The 15706-nt window shown below is 42.5% G+C and overlaps 1 protein-coding gene across 8 annotated transcripts in view; it reads right to left on the bottom strand.

The window, feature by feature from the left end:
* Positions 1-15706, bottom strand: part of Myo6 (myosin VI) — a 138163-nt gene that overhangs the window by 85515 nt on the left and 36942 nt on the right. The window contains exon 1 of one of the 8 annotated variants that reach the window (XM_050126363.1): positions 13624-13767. The exons of 6 other annotated variants lie outside the window; for them this stretch is intronic. The gene's annotated coding sequence lies outside the window, so the exon portion shown is untranslated. Of the gene's footprint in view, positions 1-13619; positions 13768-15706 lie in introns of those variants that run through there. One more of the 8 variants, XM_050126371.1, reaches the window with a different exon arrangement.

Below are 15706 nucleotides of genomic sequence, written 5' to 3'. Positions count from 1 at the left end.
AGGCGGAGGTGGGGAAGAGACAGAAATATTTAATAAATAAATTTTAAAAAAAAGAAAAAAAGATAAAACAAAGTGTTCTGAAAGTTATATTATCAAAAAATATAAAATATTGAATAATCTAAAATAAAATACAGGGTCTCTCCCTCAAAAAAAAAAAAAAAAAGAAATACTGAGCGGAAAAAGACGACACTGAGCTTTGCTGGGATTCACTGCGGAAGTCGAAAGCTGTCGGCATCCCCAAAGTCACTGCTGGAAGACTCCACTAGTAACTGAAAACTATGTAGTTATGAAGACCATGCTGGGATCAAGCCCAGGGCCTCACACTGCCTAGGCAAATCCTCCACTCAGCTGGGTCCCCAGTCTGCTTTCCTTCCTATCTGTTAAGTAAGCAAGCAATGCACAGAAGCGGGAAGGAGCTACGGGGGTCACTCCTGGCCTTTCTCCATTGAAAGGCAAATAAGGCATCACCTGGAGACTCCCTAGGAAACAACTTGCTGTACGTTAGGAATGAGAAACAAGAGCACATCCACATTCGTCTTCCTCTGGACTAGTGATGACTCCAGCAGTGTCCATGTGCCAAGTGCAAAATGAGTAGATTCATGCTGCAAAATGTGAGCCACTACCCGCATGCGCCAGTGCCTTCAAAATGATCCCCAAGAGCCGAGCTGGGAGGCATAACAACGTCTTGTGTTTTCTTGGCTAGTCATTACACGTTGAGCAGCAGCTACCCATATTTTAAGGCTGAACTGAAAGAACCAAATAACTAAAAAGGAAGAAAGACAAGTTAAGCAGAACAGACAGAAACCCCTAGGCCTGCTTACACTTCATTTTTTCTGTTTCTCTTATTAGCACCTACTATGTGTCCCAGACAGCCAGGTGCTCAGACTAGAACAGTGAACAAGGAGGACAATGTCTGGCCTCAGGGAATGGCTAGCTGGAAACCGACTAGGGGGAGGAAAGATAACCAAGAGGGCGCTCCAGTGCGGCAGCCGACCGTGGTGGGGGCAGTGGGAAGAGAAGACAGATGTATCAGATTTGCAATTTGAAGAGATTACTCTTTATCTGGTAGCCCCTGGCACACACCTTTGGTACAAAGCTGCCCACTGGCTGCTTCTCACCTGTATCAGTGTACCCCAGGGCTATTAGCTTCCTGGTGCCCAGACACCGTGAGAAAACTGGGCACTGGCTAACAGTTGGCCACAGCTGGTGTGGGTTGCATGCACCCAATGTTGTCTTCCACCAGGTATTTCTGTCCCACAAACGATTATTTGTACACCAAAATTCCTTAATTCATTTAAGCAAGATCCCCTTTCTTACTAAACTGCCTCTGAAAACACCTTTAGAAAAAGTATTTTCAGGTTATTTTTCTTTAGTTAGTTACAGAAAAATATGGGTTTTATTATTATTATAATATGGAATCATAAACTAATAAATTAATGGTGGAATTTACTATAAACACATTGGTTTGCTAAGAAATAAAAATCATAGATAGAAAACACTATTAAATCCAGATAAGGACAAGAAAATAAGAAAACATCTCAAGATTAACAAGCTCCAAAAATGGTATCAATTGAATGAAGAATTTGAATTTTACTCATTTATTCATATTTTTCACAAACATGTATGGAACTCCTATTATGTATGAGTATTAGGTTATGATGGAAAATACGGAAGCCAACTGTTTTTCAGTGTGCGACATAAAAAGAGAGAAAGATCTACAACAGTCTTCGTGTAGGTCTGCTGGCAGTGGTAGATACTGGTCCAGGTGACTGACCTCTGAGACCCTGCAGAGCATCACTCAATGTCGAAAGTTAAGTCTGTGACCACTTCATGCATAGAGCTCTGACCAAGACTACCTGACACTATTTGAAAAATCACTACAAATACTATACAACCTGAATTAGTAACATTGGTTACTGGATTTTCCTTACAGATTTTCAAAGACAAGAACACAAGTCATATTTTAGATATAAACTCCTGCATGAATTGCTCCACAAAACAGGCTTGAAGCCGGACAGCAACCAAGTTCTCTCATAACTCATAAGATTAAGATGCTTTTCAACTCTACTAAGTTGGGTGTGAGTATAGGTTTGCATGCACACAGCAGATAAAAACAGGAAATAAAACAACGTTTTCCTCACAACTGGCATCTAGCTAACTAGAGAAAACCAAATCATATGCATCAATAACCCTGCACCACGTCCTAGACATTACATTAGACACTTCGAACACTCTTTTGACTCTTTCATACACACTCTCCCTCTCCCTCAACTCCTCCTAGACCCTCCCTACTTCCCTAACCTCCCAACTTCATGCTCTTTTACACCCTCTATCGCAATAAAGACAGTATGAAAAAAAATGCCAAAACAAAAGAAAAAGTTCACACACACACACACACACACACACACACACACACACACACCAGAGAGAGGAGAGAGAGGGAATGTGTTTTGTGTTGGCCAGCTACTCCTGGGCATGGGGCCTGCCTGGAGTAGGGCTGATGTTTCACTCCATTAGAAAAACATGTGCTTTTCCCTCTCCTACCAAGTATCAATTGCAAATAGTTCCTTCGTTAGGGAAGGATTCTGTATCCACTTCTGCCTTTTAGTGCTGGATTTTTTTTTTTTTTCGAGACGGGGTTTCTCTGTGGCTTTGGAGCCTGTCCTGGCACTGGCTCTGTAGACCAGGCTGGTCTCGAACTCACAGAGATCCTCCTGCCTCTGCCTCCCGAGTGCTGGGATTAAAGGCGTGCGCCACCATCGCCCGGCATTAGTGCTGGATTTTTTCTGTCTTGAACCTGTGCAGGTTGTGTGGGTGCTGGCCCAGGCGCTGTATAAGTTTATAGGAGCATTAGTCCTGCTGTATCTGGAAGACACTATTTCCTTGGAGTCATTCACTACCTCTAATTCTTACAAGGCTTCTGCCTCCTCTTCTGAATTGACCCCTGAGCCCCAAGGGCAGGTATTTGCTGAAGACATCCCATTTACAGCTGAGTGCTCCAGAGTCTCTCCACCTCTGCACATTGTTCAGTTGGGGGTCTCTGGTAATTCCCATTTACTGCAAGAAGGTTCTCTGATGAAGGTTATAGCAATCTGTCATTAGGAGCCATTTTATTGCTATGTTCCTTTAGCAGGATAACATTATGTTCTCCCCTAGGCCTACAACCTACCTAGTCTCAAGGTCCTTGGTCACTTTAGCAGTGTCAGATATAAATTTAGTCTCATAGATTGTGCCTGAGATCTAATCTAAAAGTGATTGGTTACCACACTGAACCTCATAGAAGAGAAAGTGGGAAGTACACTTGAACACATTGGCACAGGAGATCACTTCCTAAATATAACCCCAGCAGCACAGACACTGAGAGAAATAACTAAGAAATGGGACCTCCTGAAACTGAGAAGCCTCTGTAAAGCAAAGGACATGGTCAACAAGACAATACAGCAGCCTACAAAATGGGAAAAGATCTTCACCAACCCCACATCAGACAGAGGACTGATCTCTAAAATATATAAAGAACTCATGAAATTGGACATCAAAAGAACAAATAACCCAATAAAACAATGAGGTATAGACCTAAATAGAGAACTCTCAAGAGGGGAATCTAAAATGGCTGAAAGAGCCAGGCGATGGTGGCGCACGCCTTTAATCCCAGCACTCAGGAGGCAGAGGCAAGGCGGATCTCTGTGAGTTCGAGATCAGCCTGGTCTACAAGAGCTAGTTCCAGGACAGGCTCCAAAGCCACAGAGAAACCCTGTCTCGGAAAAACAAAAAAATAAATAAATAAATAAATAAATAAATAAAATAAAATGGCTGAAAGACACTTAAGACATTAAGGAAATGCTCAACATCCTTCATCAGAGAAATGCAAATTAAAACAACTCTGAGATTCCATCTTACACCTGTAAGAATGGCCAAGATCAAAAACACTGATGACAGCTTATGCTGGAGAGGACATGGGGTAAAGGGAACACTTGTTCATTGCTGGTGGGAATGCAAGCTGGTACAGCCACTTTGGATATCAGTGTGGCAATTTCTCAGAAAATTAGGAAACTCCTCCTTCCTCAAGACCCAGCAATACCACTTTTGGGTATATACCCGAAGGATACTCAATCGTACCACAAGGATATGTGCTCAACTATGTTCATAGCAGCATTGTTTGTCATAGCCAGGACCAGAAAACAACCTAAATGCCTTTCCACTAAAGAATGGATAAAGATGTAGTACATTTATACAATGGAGTACTACATAGCAGAAAAAAATAATGACATCTTGAAATTTGCACGCAAATGGATGGATCTAGAAAACAGCATATTGAGTGAGGTAACCCAGACCCAGAAAGACAAATATCATATGTACTCACTCATAAGTGACTTTTAGACATAAAGCAAAGGAAACAACTCACAATTCCGGAGAACCTAGACAACAATGAGAACCCTAAAAGAGACATACATGGATCTAATCTACATAGGAAGTAGAAAAAGACAAGATTTCCTGAGAAAATTGGAAGCATGGGGATCATGGGGAAGGACAAAAGCGGAGTGGGGAGGAAGGGGGGAACAGGAAAAAATATATAGCTCAATAAAAACAATTTTTTTTAAAAAAGTGGTTGGGTACTCCCATAGCATTTATGCCACTATTGTACCAGTATATCTTGAAGGCAGGTCACTGTTGTAGGTCACAAGGTTTGTGGCTGGGTAATATTGACGATTACCTTTCTCCTCTGGTAGAAGTACATTCCAAAGCTATGAATGCTAGTCAATATGAGTGAAGTAAATGTTTTTTTTTCTCACTTAACTATTAAATCTCTGCCAGGTTAGTTATTAGCCATTTTTATAAGAAATTGAGGTTTAGAGGTTTAGATATTTGTCCAAAGAGAGATAACTAAGAAAGATATGCAGAAAGGACCACTGAATACTGAGTATCTGTCCTTAGTATACTTTCTGTTTCTGTGATCAAACCCTCTGACCAATCGCATCTTAGAGAGGACAGGGTTTGTTTGACTTACAGTGCCAGATCACAATCCATCATTGAGAGACGTCAAGGCAGGCATTCAAGCAGAAACAGACCGGAACCACAAAAAATGCTGCTTGTTGACTGACTGGCTAGTTCTCAGCCAGCATCTTAAAAAACCTGCCAAGGGGTGGCACTGTCCACAGTGGTCAGAGTTCTTCCTATATCACTTAGCAATTAAAAAAATGCCTCAGCCGGGCGGTGGTGGCGCACGCCTTTAATCCCAGCACTCGGGAGGCAGAGGCAGGCGGATCTCTGTGAGTTCGAGGCCAGCCTGGTCTATAAGAGCTAGTTCCAGGACAGGAACCAAAAGCTACGGAGAAACCCTGTCTCGAAAAATAATAATAATAAAAAAAAGAAAGAAAATGCCTCACAGGCTTGCCCATGGGCCAGTCTGATTGAGTCAATTCTTTAGTTGAGGCTCCCTCTTCCCAGATGATTCTAGATTTGTCAAATTGATAGCTAACAATGACCCAAATCCGACTCCTAGTCAGGGTACTACACGGCTTTGTTTAAGGGAGCTTCCTGTCTGCATCAGAGGTTAATGTCACTATACTGAAAAAGATTTTTTTATGTAATATAACATTGTTCCCTAGTTTAAGTCATAACAATAAAAAAATACACAACAAGTACTGTGTCAAGAAACAATAAACTGCCTGGAAAAGCCCACGACAGCTCCTCATGTCAAGTTCCAATTTTAAGGAATTTCTCTTATAATTTCCTCATTCCCGCCTACGCTACCTCTGGAGGGTTAATGCTTGCTAAAGCCTGTCTTTTTATTGATTTACAGCACACTGAAGTCAATGAGAACACAGACAGACCTTCTCTTCCTGAGCAGAACCTGGTCCCAAGTTATCAGAGGTTATGCCCAGAAGTGTGCTGCCAGGGGCACCAACACAACCAGACACAAGCCTCTGTTGCCAACACAGTGACTGACCTAAGTGAGCAAGAGGGGATGTGTGGAACTCGTCCTCCAGAGGCTTTGTTTAGAAACAATGGACAACTAAGGCAGCCCACCTGTCTGGAACCCCCACACCTTCCTTTAATTTAAAATTCCTGCAAAACATTCTCCCTTAAGGCAAAGGGCAAGATGCTCACGGAAGACAAGAGCCTGCATATTCCAACAGTCAGCTTGTTGTCAATAAAGCCCTTTCTTCCGCAGTCACTCAGCCTCCGGGTTCACTGACTCCATCAGGTGGCGGTGTTTACCCTTGTTCTTACACCACGTTCAACACAAAAGACTCCCATGGCCTAAAAAGGTGCTGAGACTCAGGCCACCAGACAGCAAGGCTATCAGTTCTGCAGCAGGGCACGCCTGCTGGATACCCACGAGTTCCATTCACTTCTGACCCGGCCTGCCTAGAGTTACAAGGCACAGAACGAACACTTGAGATGCCATTTGCCCTAGATTGTATAGATGATGCTTCTAACATTCTGGCCATAATGTGGAGTTCCCAAAACACCCTCAGGTTCTTAATTTACTCATCAGTTCACATAACACAAGAGAGTACTGAATTACACACGAGGCTTTATAAAATATGTTACAGAGGGTTGATAAAATAATTCAGAGGGCAAAGTGCCCATTGCTCAAGAATGAACTCAGTTTGGATTCTCAGTACCCACGGAAAAGCTTGAAGTGGAGGTTCACAAGTGTAACCCCAGTTCTGGGGATGGGAGATGAGGAAAGTAGGGAGATTTCTGAAACTCGCTGGCTGGTCAGTCTTGTCAAACTTGAGAGTGCCAGGCTCAGTGACAGATTTTAGCGCTGATTGATTAATTAATTAATTAGAAAATAAAGGTGAAGCATGATGATATGGACCTCACAAGCGCACCTGAATACGTACATATCCCACTGTCAGGCAGAGAGAAAATGAGGTATCAGGGGAAGTGTGAGAGTCTCCTTGGTCCTTTGGGCTTTTTTAGAGGCTCACCATCAGCATGATTGCAGTAAGACATTCACTAAAACATGATTAGACTGAAGGGTGTGGCCCAAAGCTAAGGGACTAGCTGGAGAACATCAGCAGAGCCAGCTGGCTGCTGCTTTCACCCGGCCTCTTGTGCAGTGTTCTGCCCTGCAGGACACAGGGCAGGATGCCCTGTATGAGGGTATTACCCCTAGAAGAAGAGAAATCTGGCTCCTATTGTCTACACAAAAACCAAAGTACATACAACATATACACATGTGTAACATGAATGTGTATCATGTATGTCCTATGTCATAATATCACAAATATGTTCAGATACCATACAAAACAAGAAACTTAAACTATCTTTTCAAATTTCTTTTCAGAGGCCCTTTGATTTATTTTTAACCCCACTATGTAGCATCCATTGAAACAATATTAAGCAAGGGCTAAAACTGCAATTTTTTTGCTTTAAAAATAATTAAATATTCCTCAAGCTCTCATAACACTATATACTCATTAATATAGATGTATGCCATCTATTCAAACTTCTGTTCTATTACTAGAGCCAAGTCATTCTTAGAGATCTTCTAAGACCCCATCTCTTCATCCACTCTCCTTAACCTACCACCTCCCAGTCACAAAGGGAAGCCTCAGTCCATACCAGTCAGTCTGATGCTTTTGCTTCTCCTTTCCCTCTTCTCTCCTCCTTTCCTCTTGTCCAACACCACATGGTCAATCTTTCCCTCTTACTATTGGGCTGTTTCATAATCTTCTATACCACTATCCCTATTTTCTACTCATCGTCTTCTCTTAAACCCGTTCCTGTCCAATGTACACTTCAACCTCTCAAGATGACCAATGACGATCGCTTAATCATATGGTCAAGTTTTGATCTTGAATATGAGGCATTACCTGACAAGCGCATACTGCTCTCCTTGAAGTAGGTTATCATTTACTTGACTCTTCAGGTTTTATTCCTACTCTACTTCAACTCCTTTTTTTTTTTTTTTTTTTGGTTTCCTTGGCTGAAATCTTCCTTCATTCCTTACCTGTTCGTCTCTTCCTGATCTTCCTGATCTGCTCAAGTCAGAACTCGTTAAGACTGAATTCTTGGGACTTTTCTTCCATCCACTCTCATTTTTCACTTTAAAAATCTCATCTAGTCTTAAAACGTTGAACCTTCTGACCAATAACAGCATTAATCGTATTAAATATATCTAATAATGGTTCTAGGGAGATGGCTTACAGCTAAGAACATTTGCTGCTCTTGCAAAAGACACACATTCTATTTTGAGGAGCCAAACTCCAGTTCCAGGGAATACAACTTGCCACTAAGCAAGCTGTAGCACTCTGCTCACAGACCCCATTTAAGTGCTCCATAGCCAGACCTCTTGAAAGAGCCAGAGCTCTTTGCGCCAGTACAAACTAGGAAGCTGGTTGTTGTTGTTGTTGTTGTTGTTGTTGCTGTTGTTTCCCTTAGGAGCCACACCTCTGCTTGTGGCCAGCAAACAAAGCCTTTCTTGAAAATAATGCAGCTATGAAGAAGCGGCACTTGGCTCCTGTTTCTGTGGGTCTAGAAGCGCTCTTTTTAAGCTTTCTTAGGCTTTATGTGAATATACATTGCCAAACGTTTGGGCGTCATTTTGTACATGGAGACGTTCGTTCATTTCCCCCAGCTGCACATGTCAAAAACTCTGACGCCATCTTGACTTCCACCTGCATCACCTACATCCAGTCTTTGAGCAAACCCTGTTGCCTCTGTCTTCCAATTTGATCCAGAACCTGACTTAATCTCAGGATAACCAATTCTTACCAGGCCCTAGTCCGTAACTCTTCTCCAAGATAATGAGAATGACTCTGCCTGGTTTCCCTGCTTCCTCCCTTAGCTATTCACAGCCAGCCCTGAGAACATTGGTCAGTTCTGACTCCTTCATCACCTAAGTCACGTCACATTTTGCTTTTACCCCTTCCACAATGCTACTCACATAAAAGCCTAACTCTGCTGTGGTCCATACATACACCTTTCACCCATGATGCCTCTTGTTCATAACCCCTCTGATGTTCACCGCTTCTCCTCCTCCTGAGCTTCACCCATAATGGCTCCTTGCTGCTCCCTGAACACACAGTAGTGCATCCTCTCCAGAGCTCTTCCACGGAAAGTTATCCTATGCCTGATGATACAACACAGTTTGCTCCTTATCTTCTACAGATCTTTCCAAAGGATTATAACGCACCAGCAGAGACCGGCAGACTAGGCTGACAGTAACAAGCTTCCTCAGAAGAATGGAGATTTGCGTTTGCAGTAAAGGCCATTTGCTGCCAAGTCTGGCAACCCGCGTTCAATCCCTGAGACCCACACACGTGCCATGCATGGTACATATGCACCTCCCCATCCCCCAAACACAAATAATAAATAAATGTAATTAAATATTTACAAAAGAAAGAAACCTGCGATGATAAGATCAAAACAGTCACTCAAGGAAGAATGGAAAAATCCTGTCCTGTTTACAGCAGGCTGGTCAAAGCCTCTGGATGGTGGAGCTGAGCTAGGCTAGCAGTTCCCTGCTGTGCATATCTCAATGGGAAAAGGAGGATAAAGCTTCATCTCGGGGCAATTTGGCTTTCACTGGGCCTTTCTTATCCCTCAAAGACATCCAGATGTGAACTCTCTACTTTGTTTCTACTGAGGACACTTGAATTTAATTCTATAGTGTGTGTTCACAAAAATTGCTTTTGTATATTTCTATTGTATCATTTTGTCTGTCTCTAAAACAGCACGGGGCAAAACTCAGCCCAACCTCAGAATTTCCAAACATAATGGGGCCGCAGAATCTGTGGCTACTTACTTCACATTTACATATTTTAGATTACTGTAAGCTAAGTTACTATTCTTGGCATGCGCAACTTAAAATGTCTGTGTATCGAAATGCAGACATTTATAGGGTAAATTTTAACTCAGCGATGCTATGTGTAGAAGCTATTGCCTTTCTTCACACAAAGCACATGCACACACACACCACTACTGCCTCTTTAAACGATATTTATCGCGACCATTTCTAAGTAAAATGCAGACATTTGGGATCTAACTGCCAAGGTTTGGGACAAAAGAATCAAAAAGTGGCCACTTTAGAACCAAGTCCTTGCTTCCTGATCAGCCTACTTATAGGCTTAGAAAATAAATCACGTGGGCAGGTGCCACTAATATATTTCATTCTGTCATAAACATGATTTAGATCCAGGTCCCTTTTACACTGCATTTAGGCAATAGTTAATCTTCATCTTTTCTGTGTGGTAGCTAATTTTAACTGTCAACTTGACACAGCCCAGAATTACCTAGGAAACACAGTTATAATGAGGAACTATGAAGACATTTAGCCTTTGGGCATGTCCCTGGGAGGTTGTCTTGGTGGTTAATTGGGGTAGAAAGACCCACCAGGAATGTGGGTGGCAACACGGGCTGTGCTCTCAGCTGTAGAAGAGTGGAAACCCAGCCGAGAAGCAAGCAACCATGTGTTTAACAGTCTCTGCCCTTGACTGTGGGTGTAATACTTCAAGTTCCTGCCTTGACTTCCCCGAAATTCATAGCCAAATAACCATTTCTTCCCAAAGTTGCTTTTATGTAAGTGAAGGAAAGGACACAAACATAAAATCAGGGCAGGGGCACCAGGCTTGCATCCTGCCTTTGCTTGAAGAACAAGGAGAAATACCATGAGGGATAATGATATGTTTTACCTGTGTTTCAAATAGAAACCCTTCACAGGAGTTATAGGCACAAAATATATTGATTTTAGAAAGGTTAAAAGAGAAAAGAAACACTTTTTAGGTGGCAAATTTTAGCTGGCAAATTACCTTTATCCAAAGATAAGTGATTGCTCCAAAGTGGAGACAGGAAGAAGTGAGGATAAAGCCAGAAGCCTTAAGCATTATCACAGGTCTAAGCATAACAAAGTCTAGAAGAGATAAAACGTTTAAAAAGATGCTGCATATGTATGTGAGTGTGGGGGAGGTGAGCGTGTGTGTGTGTGTGTGTGTGTGTGTGTGTGTGTGTGTATCTGTGTGGTGCACATATGTGTATGATTAAGTGTACTGTAACTGAATATATTTTATAAATCTTATGGTCAGATACTGCTAGATATTATTTAATAAGTCAGCATGGTACAAACATTAGGCGGATGCAACAGAAGAAAGAAGCAGGACTCCAGAAACTTCAAGTCATCTTTTAAATCTACCTTGTAGAGTTTTCAACAATTGAAACAAAATATAGACCAAAAGACCAAGGGAAACGTGATTATAACAAACAAACAAACAAATAAATAAACGCCAGCTGACAGCCTTAGCCTTGAGGGATAATACTTTAGACTTGCCACCTGAAAGAAGTCAGGGAGACAAGACAGAATTCTAAAGAATGCCAGCCACAGCTTCAGATGATCAGGTCACAAGGCAAGAACTGCTCTCAATGGAGTTCTATGAAAACAGGGCTTTACCCCTTCTCCGAGGAGGGAATCCGCCTAAATGAGGGTTACCCACCTAGAACTCTGAAGTTGACTGTGCTGAGTGCGCCCACAGTTAAACATAAGCCTCTTCCACAGGAGCAGGCCACCCACAGAGGTACAGACAAGAATGGCTGGTGCACAGGAGAGCCTAGATACTGTTGTACAAAGCAGGTTCCTAAAAGAATATTAAAGGACGTCATGGCTTGTGGCTCTGCAAAAGGCAGACATTGACTGTTTAGTTCTTTACTTATGTCTTAGTAAAGGAGAAAAAGGACTGTGACAGCCACAATTCAAAAGGCTTTCAGGCCTGTTTGTTCTCTCTCTATGATGACTTCGCAGACAGAACTCAGCCACCATCTTCCCATGACCTAGCATAAAGACTCCACTCGGTGGTGTTTGCTGACACTTTTCCACGGTATGTAGAAGCCGGTCCCACCCAGATAGAAAGAACCCAGGGTTATTCATTAGATTAAAAGCTCTGCCTTCCAAGTCTCCACAGCCTCAAGAACATCTTAGAGACAATGCTGTTCACAGACACAAAATTTAAAAGACTTCAAAGCAGCTGGAGCGATGGTTCAGCAGTTAAAAGCATGTACTGCTCCTGCAGACGACCTGAGTTCAGTTCCCAGCACTTGCATCGGTGGGTTCAAAATCAACTAGCTGTAACTCTAGCTCCGGGGAGTCTGATGTCCTCCTCTGGCCTCCCTGGGCACCTGCACACACGCAGCATATGCAAACACACTTTTAAAAAAAATTTAAATTAGCCAGGTGGTGGTACACACCTTTATATGGCCATCGGTATTCCTTTTAACAGCCCAAGGGACCTGACTCTTAAACTCCGAAGTTAAGATGATGAGGGTAGCTGTATACAATACCTGAGGGTACCGAACACGCTAACAGCAATGCCAGGGGGAACACGCCTAAAGCTCAGAAAGAAAGGATGTTTGGAGGTCAACACAGCCAGACAGCAACTGTGAAACAAGCTCCTTGTGCTACAGCCATTCTAGCTCCTCCTGTTAGGTGACCCAATCTACCTGTCCAGCCACGAGAGGGGTCAGGAGGACCGTTCTGAGGTCCTCAGACAAAGGCTGCACTCCTCAGCAGATTGCTGTGATTACAGAGATCGTCCCCATCCCCAAGCTCCACCAAAGAAGGATGAAGCCAAGAGTGTATGTCGGGGAGGTCGGTGGCTTACACAAAACCTTGAAAAATTAGCAAAGAGGACACCTGGAAATCTGCACCAAGCCTGACCGTGAGCAGCAAGGAAAAGTGCAAAGAATCATCCACAGCTCATCACAATCCTAAACCACACAGCTGTGGGAGGAGATGCCCATGTGGCACGTGACTTTGTATGTAGGAGTACATGTAACAGATCCTGTAGTTATGTGGCACCATTCTGTCCAACAGCAAGAGTGAAAGCCTCGTGAAACAAGGAAGTCAACAAACTTCATGGATCTGGGGAAGCTGAAACTTAACAAGATCCACAGAGACCTCTTCCTGAGGCTGTGGAAGCGGTAGAGAGCTGCTTTGGGAGAAGACTCTCAGACGCTGGTAAGTTATACAGAGAAGCCCAGCTCTCTACTGCTTCCACAGCATACACGCAAACACAAACACACACATACACATACAAACACACACACACGCTTTAAAAATAAACTAAAATTCAAATACCCTTCAAGTCAAACTCACTCATTGCTTGTTAGTCAACGAAACATTTCCCATTAATGTGTTGAATTAAAATAATTAAGGAAATAAGTATAATAAGAGATTCTAAAAACACATAAAAACACAAACTTGAGTCTAACTTTAGGTAAGTTGTTAGGCTTTGCTCTGTTTTCCAGTAGGCTTATACACAGCTCCATTTCTGTGCCAAGACAGCCAAGCACTACCATAGGAATTTCCATGAGCGGAATAACCTGCCTGGATGTCTGACTTCCTTAGAACTCGACACAAACACGATGTGTATATCATTCTGATCCTCCCTAACAGTGAGTTCTTAGGAAACCATGAGAGTTTCATCAAATAGCAAAGTTGTTGAGATAGTAATGTCTTAAAATGAGAAATTATCCCAGTAAGATACAAAAACTGATTATATGGTCAACTCCTGACTTCCTAGCTCACGGGACACAGCAACAGCAAAATGGAAAGCTGCATGGAGGCTTTAAGGGGCTTCAAGTTCCCCAAACCCAGTCAAAAGCAAGGGGCCTACTTGCCATTTCCTTCAGCACATTCCCAGTGAAAACTTCTCCGGCCGTGCTGTGGGCTCTTTGCCTTCCCTTCTAACTGCCAATCCGGCTGTGCCCGACTTCCTTGAGGGCAGTTCCCTCTCACACACACCAAAGTCCAACTGGAGTCCTTACATTGGCAACTTTACTGAAAGCTCCTAGTTATAGAGGTGAGCTAAATCAAACACTGAATCCGACCAGTTCAATGGCCTAGTTACAGTTTCACATCCCTGCCATTCTTAGACGTATTTACACAATGATAACTCAGCAATTAAAATTCAACTCAGCTACAGTTTGGCCTCAATTCACAGGACTTACCATCCTGGAATAGACTGCTAGAACTGCTAAGTAACTCTTTCTGAAAGAAGACATTTTCATTCGGTGATGGAGCCTGTGTTTCTGCAGCTTAGTTAATTCACATTAAAGTAGCATCCCCCAACTCTCTTACAAGAACCTTTCCTGCTGATGGTGCCCTTTAAAGCTGCAATATCACACCAGTTTTTTATTAAGTCAGTATAGAAACATACTTTATTCTTTTAACAATTCAAGGGTAGCAATCTTTAAAGCTTGTCTAAGCAGACACAGGGCTGCGCCCTCCTTCCCGGATGCATTCTGGAGCTGCTGGGACCTGCCTTCCCTGCTCTCCACTAAACACATATTTAAGACCCTGCATGGCCAACAGGTTCCTTCTCCTACTTCTCATTGAGACGACAGATTGGACACAAATGCATACATTTATTAAATATACAATTTACTCTGGGCTGAAAGAAACTATCCTTCAGGACTTTGAGGGTTTGTGGCCTGCTGAGTTACCGTGCCTGTAGGTTCCATCCTTTGCATCGCCCGTCTCTGCCCTGAGACTAAGAAGCTGGAAGGACCTTGAAGGGTCCAGTCTTGATCTTGAGTGTTCACAGCTCCCATGATAACATAGCTCAGTAGTCACTGCTGGACTTCATTGTGGCACACACTGTTTTGTTTTGCTTTCCTTTGAAGTTTTCAGACAGATGCACTATGTAGCCCAGGCTAGCCTCAATTTGCTGGGATTATAGATTACACTATCATGCCTGACTCACTGTTCTACACACTCTGGGGGCTCAGTCAGTATGGAAGCACACCCGTGCCATTGAGAAATGTCTTTATATTATTTCTTTCTTTTCTTTCATCTTATATTTTCTGTTCTCTCTGAAAGTCTGATAACTCAGTATCTGTGTTTCATATGTATAACTTATTTTTTCTTATTTTTTCTCTTTTCTATTATCCAGTTTATCTTTTTATTCTAACCTTGCAGGCAATGTCTTCCACTTAGCTCTCTAATCTTCTATTTTAATAGTTTGTTTCTGTGATCACACTTTCAGTTTCCCTCTCTGATCTGCTTCCTCCTGACTATCTGTTATTACTGCCTATCTGCTCTCCTTGCTGGGAAGGCACCCCCCATCGTATGTAGTTTGCCACTCCCATTCCGCTTACTACAACACAGCTGAATGGTTCCATGCTCAGGTAACTGGGCAGGGCTGTCACATTGTTCAGAGGCTCCCAACTGTTAAGATACGTGGTCCTTCCTCTTTCCGCACAGGTTCTTGAGATAAAAATGGTTTCACAGACAGGTTAGAAAAGCTGTGCAAAGACATCAAAAATGAAAGGGCACAATGATGGGAAAGGACACAAAACTATCTAAACCATGGCTGTCCATAATTCCGAACGTGTTAACATCCAACACATGACCTAAGTACCATACTCGTTTAATTTTATTATTTCTGCTTTTTTGGGTAAGCCATAAGTACTAAGCTATAAATAAAAGATTATGGAATGTTTTCACATAGCTACATAGAATCCTCAGCACGAGATCAAACCCAGGAAGGTGGTACCTACCTAAAATCCCAGATTCAAGAATGGGAAGCTTAGAAAATCAGGATTCAATCATCCTGACAGCAAGTTCAAGGCCAGCCTGTGATAAATGAGACCCTGTGTCATAGGAAGGAGATTCAAATACCACAGACTACAATAAATATTTTAGAGAATGATCTGAAATTGGAATTAGTTAACTCAAAAGTGACCTTTGACAATGCTTCCC

This window comes from Alexandromys fortis, unplaced genomic scaffold (genome assembly GCF_014885135.2).
Source record: "Alexandromys fortis isolate MF-2015 unplaced genomic scaffold, M_Fortis_MF-2015_v1.1 scaffold_22, whole genome shotgun sequence".
NCBI classification, from domain to species: domain Eukaryota; kingdom Metazoa; phylum Chordata; class Mammalia; order Rodentia; family Cricetidae; genus Alexandromys; species Alexandromys fortis.
The sequence above is the reverse complement of the archived record's forward strand: the minus strand, read 5'-3'. Positions and strand labels throughout refer to the sequence as shown.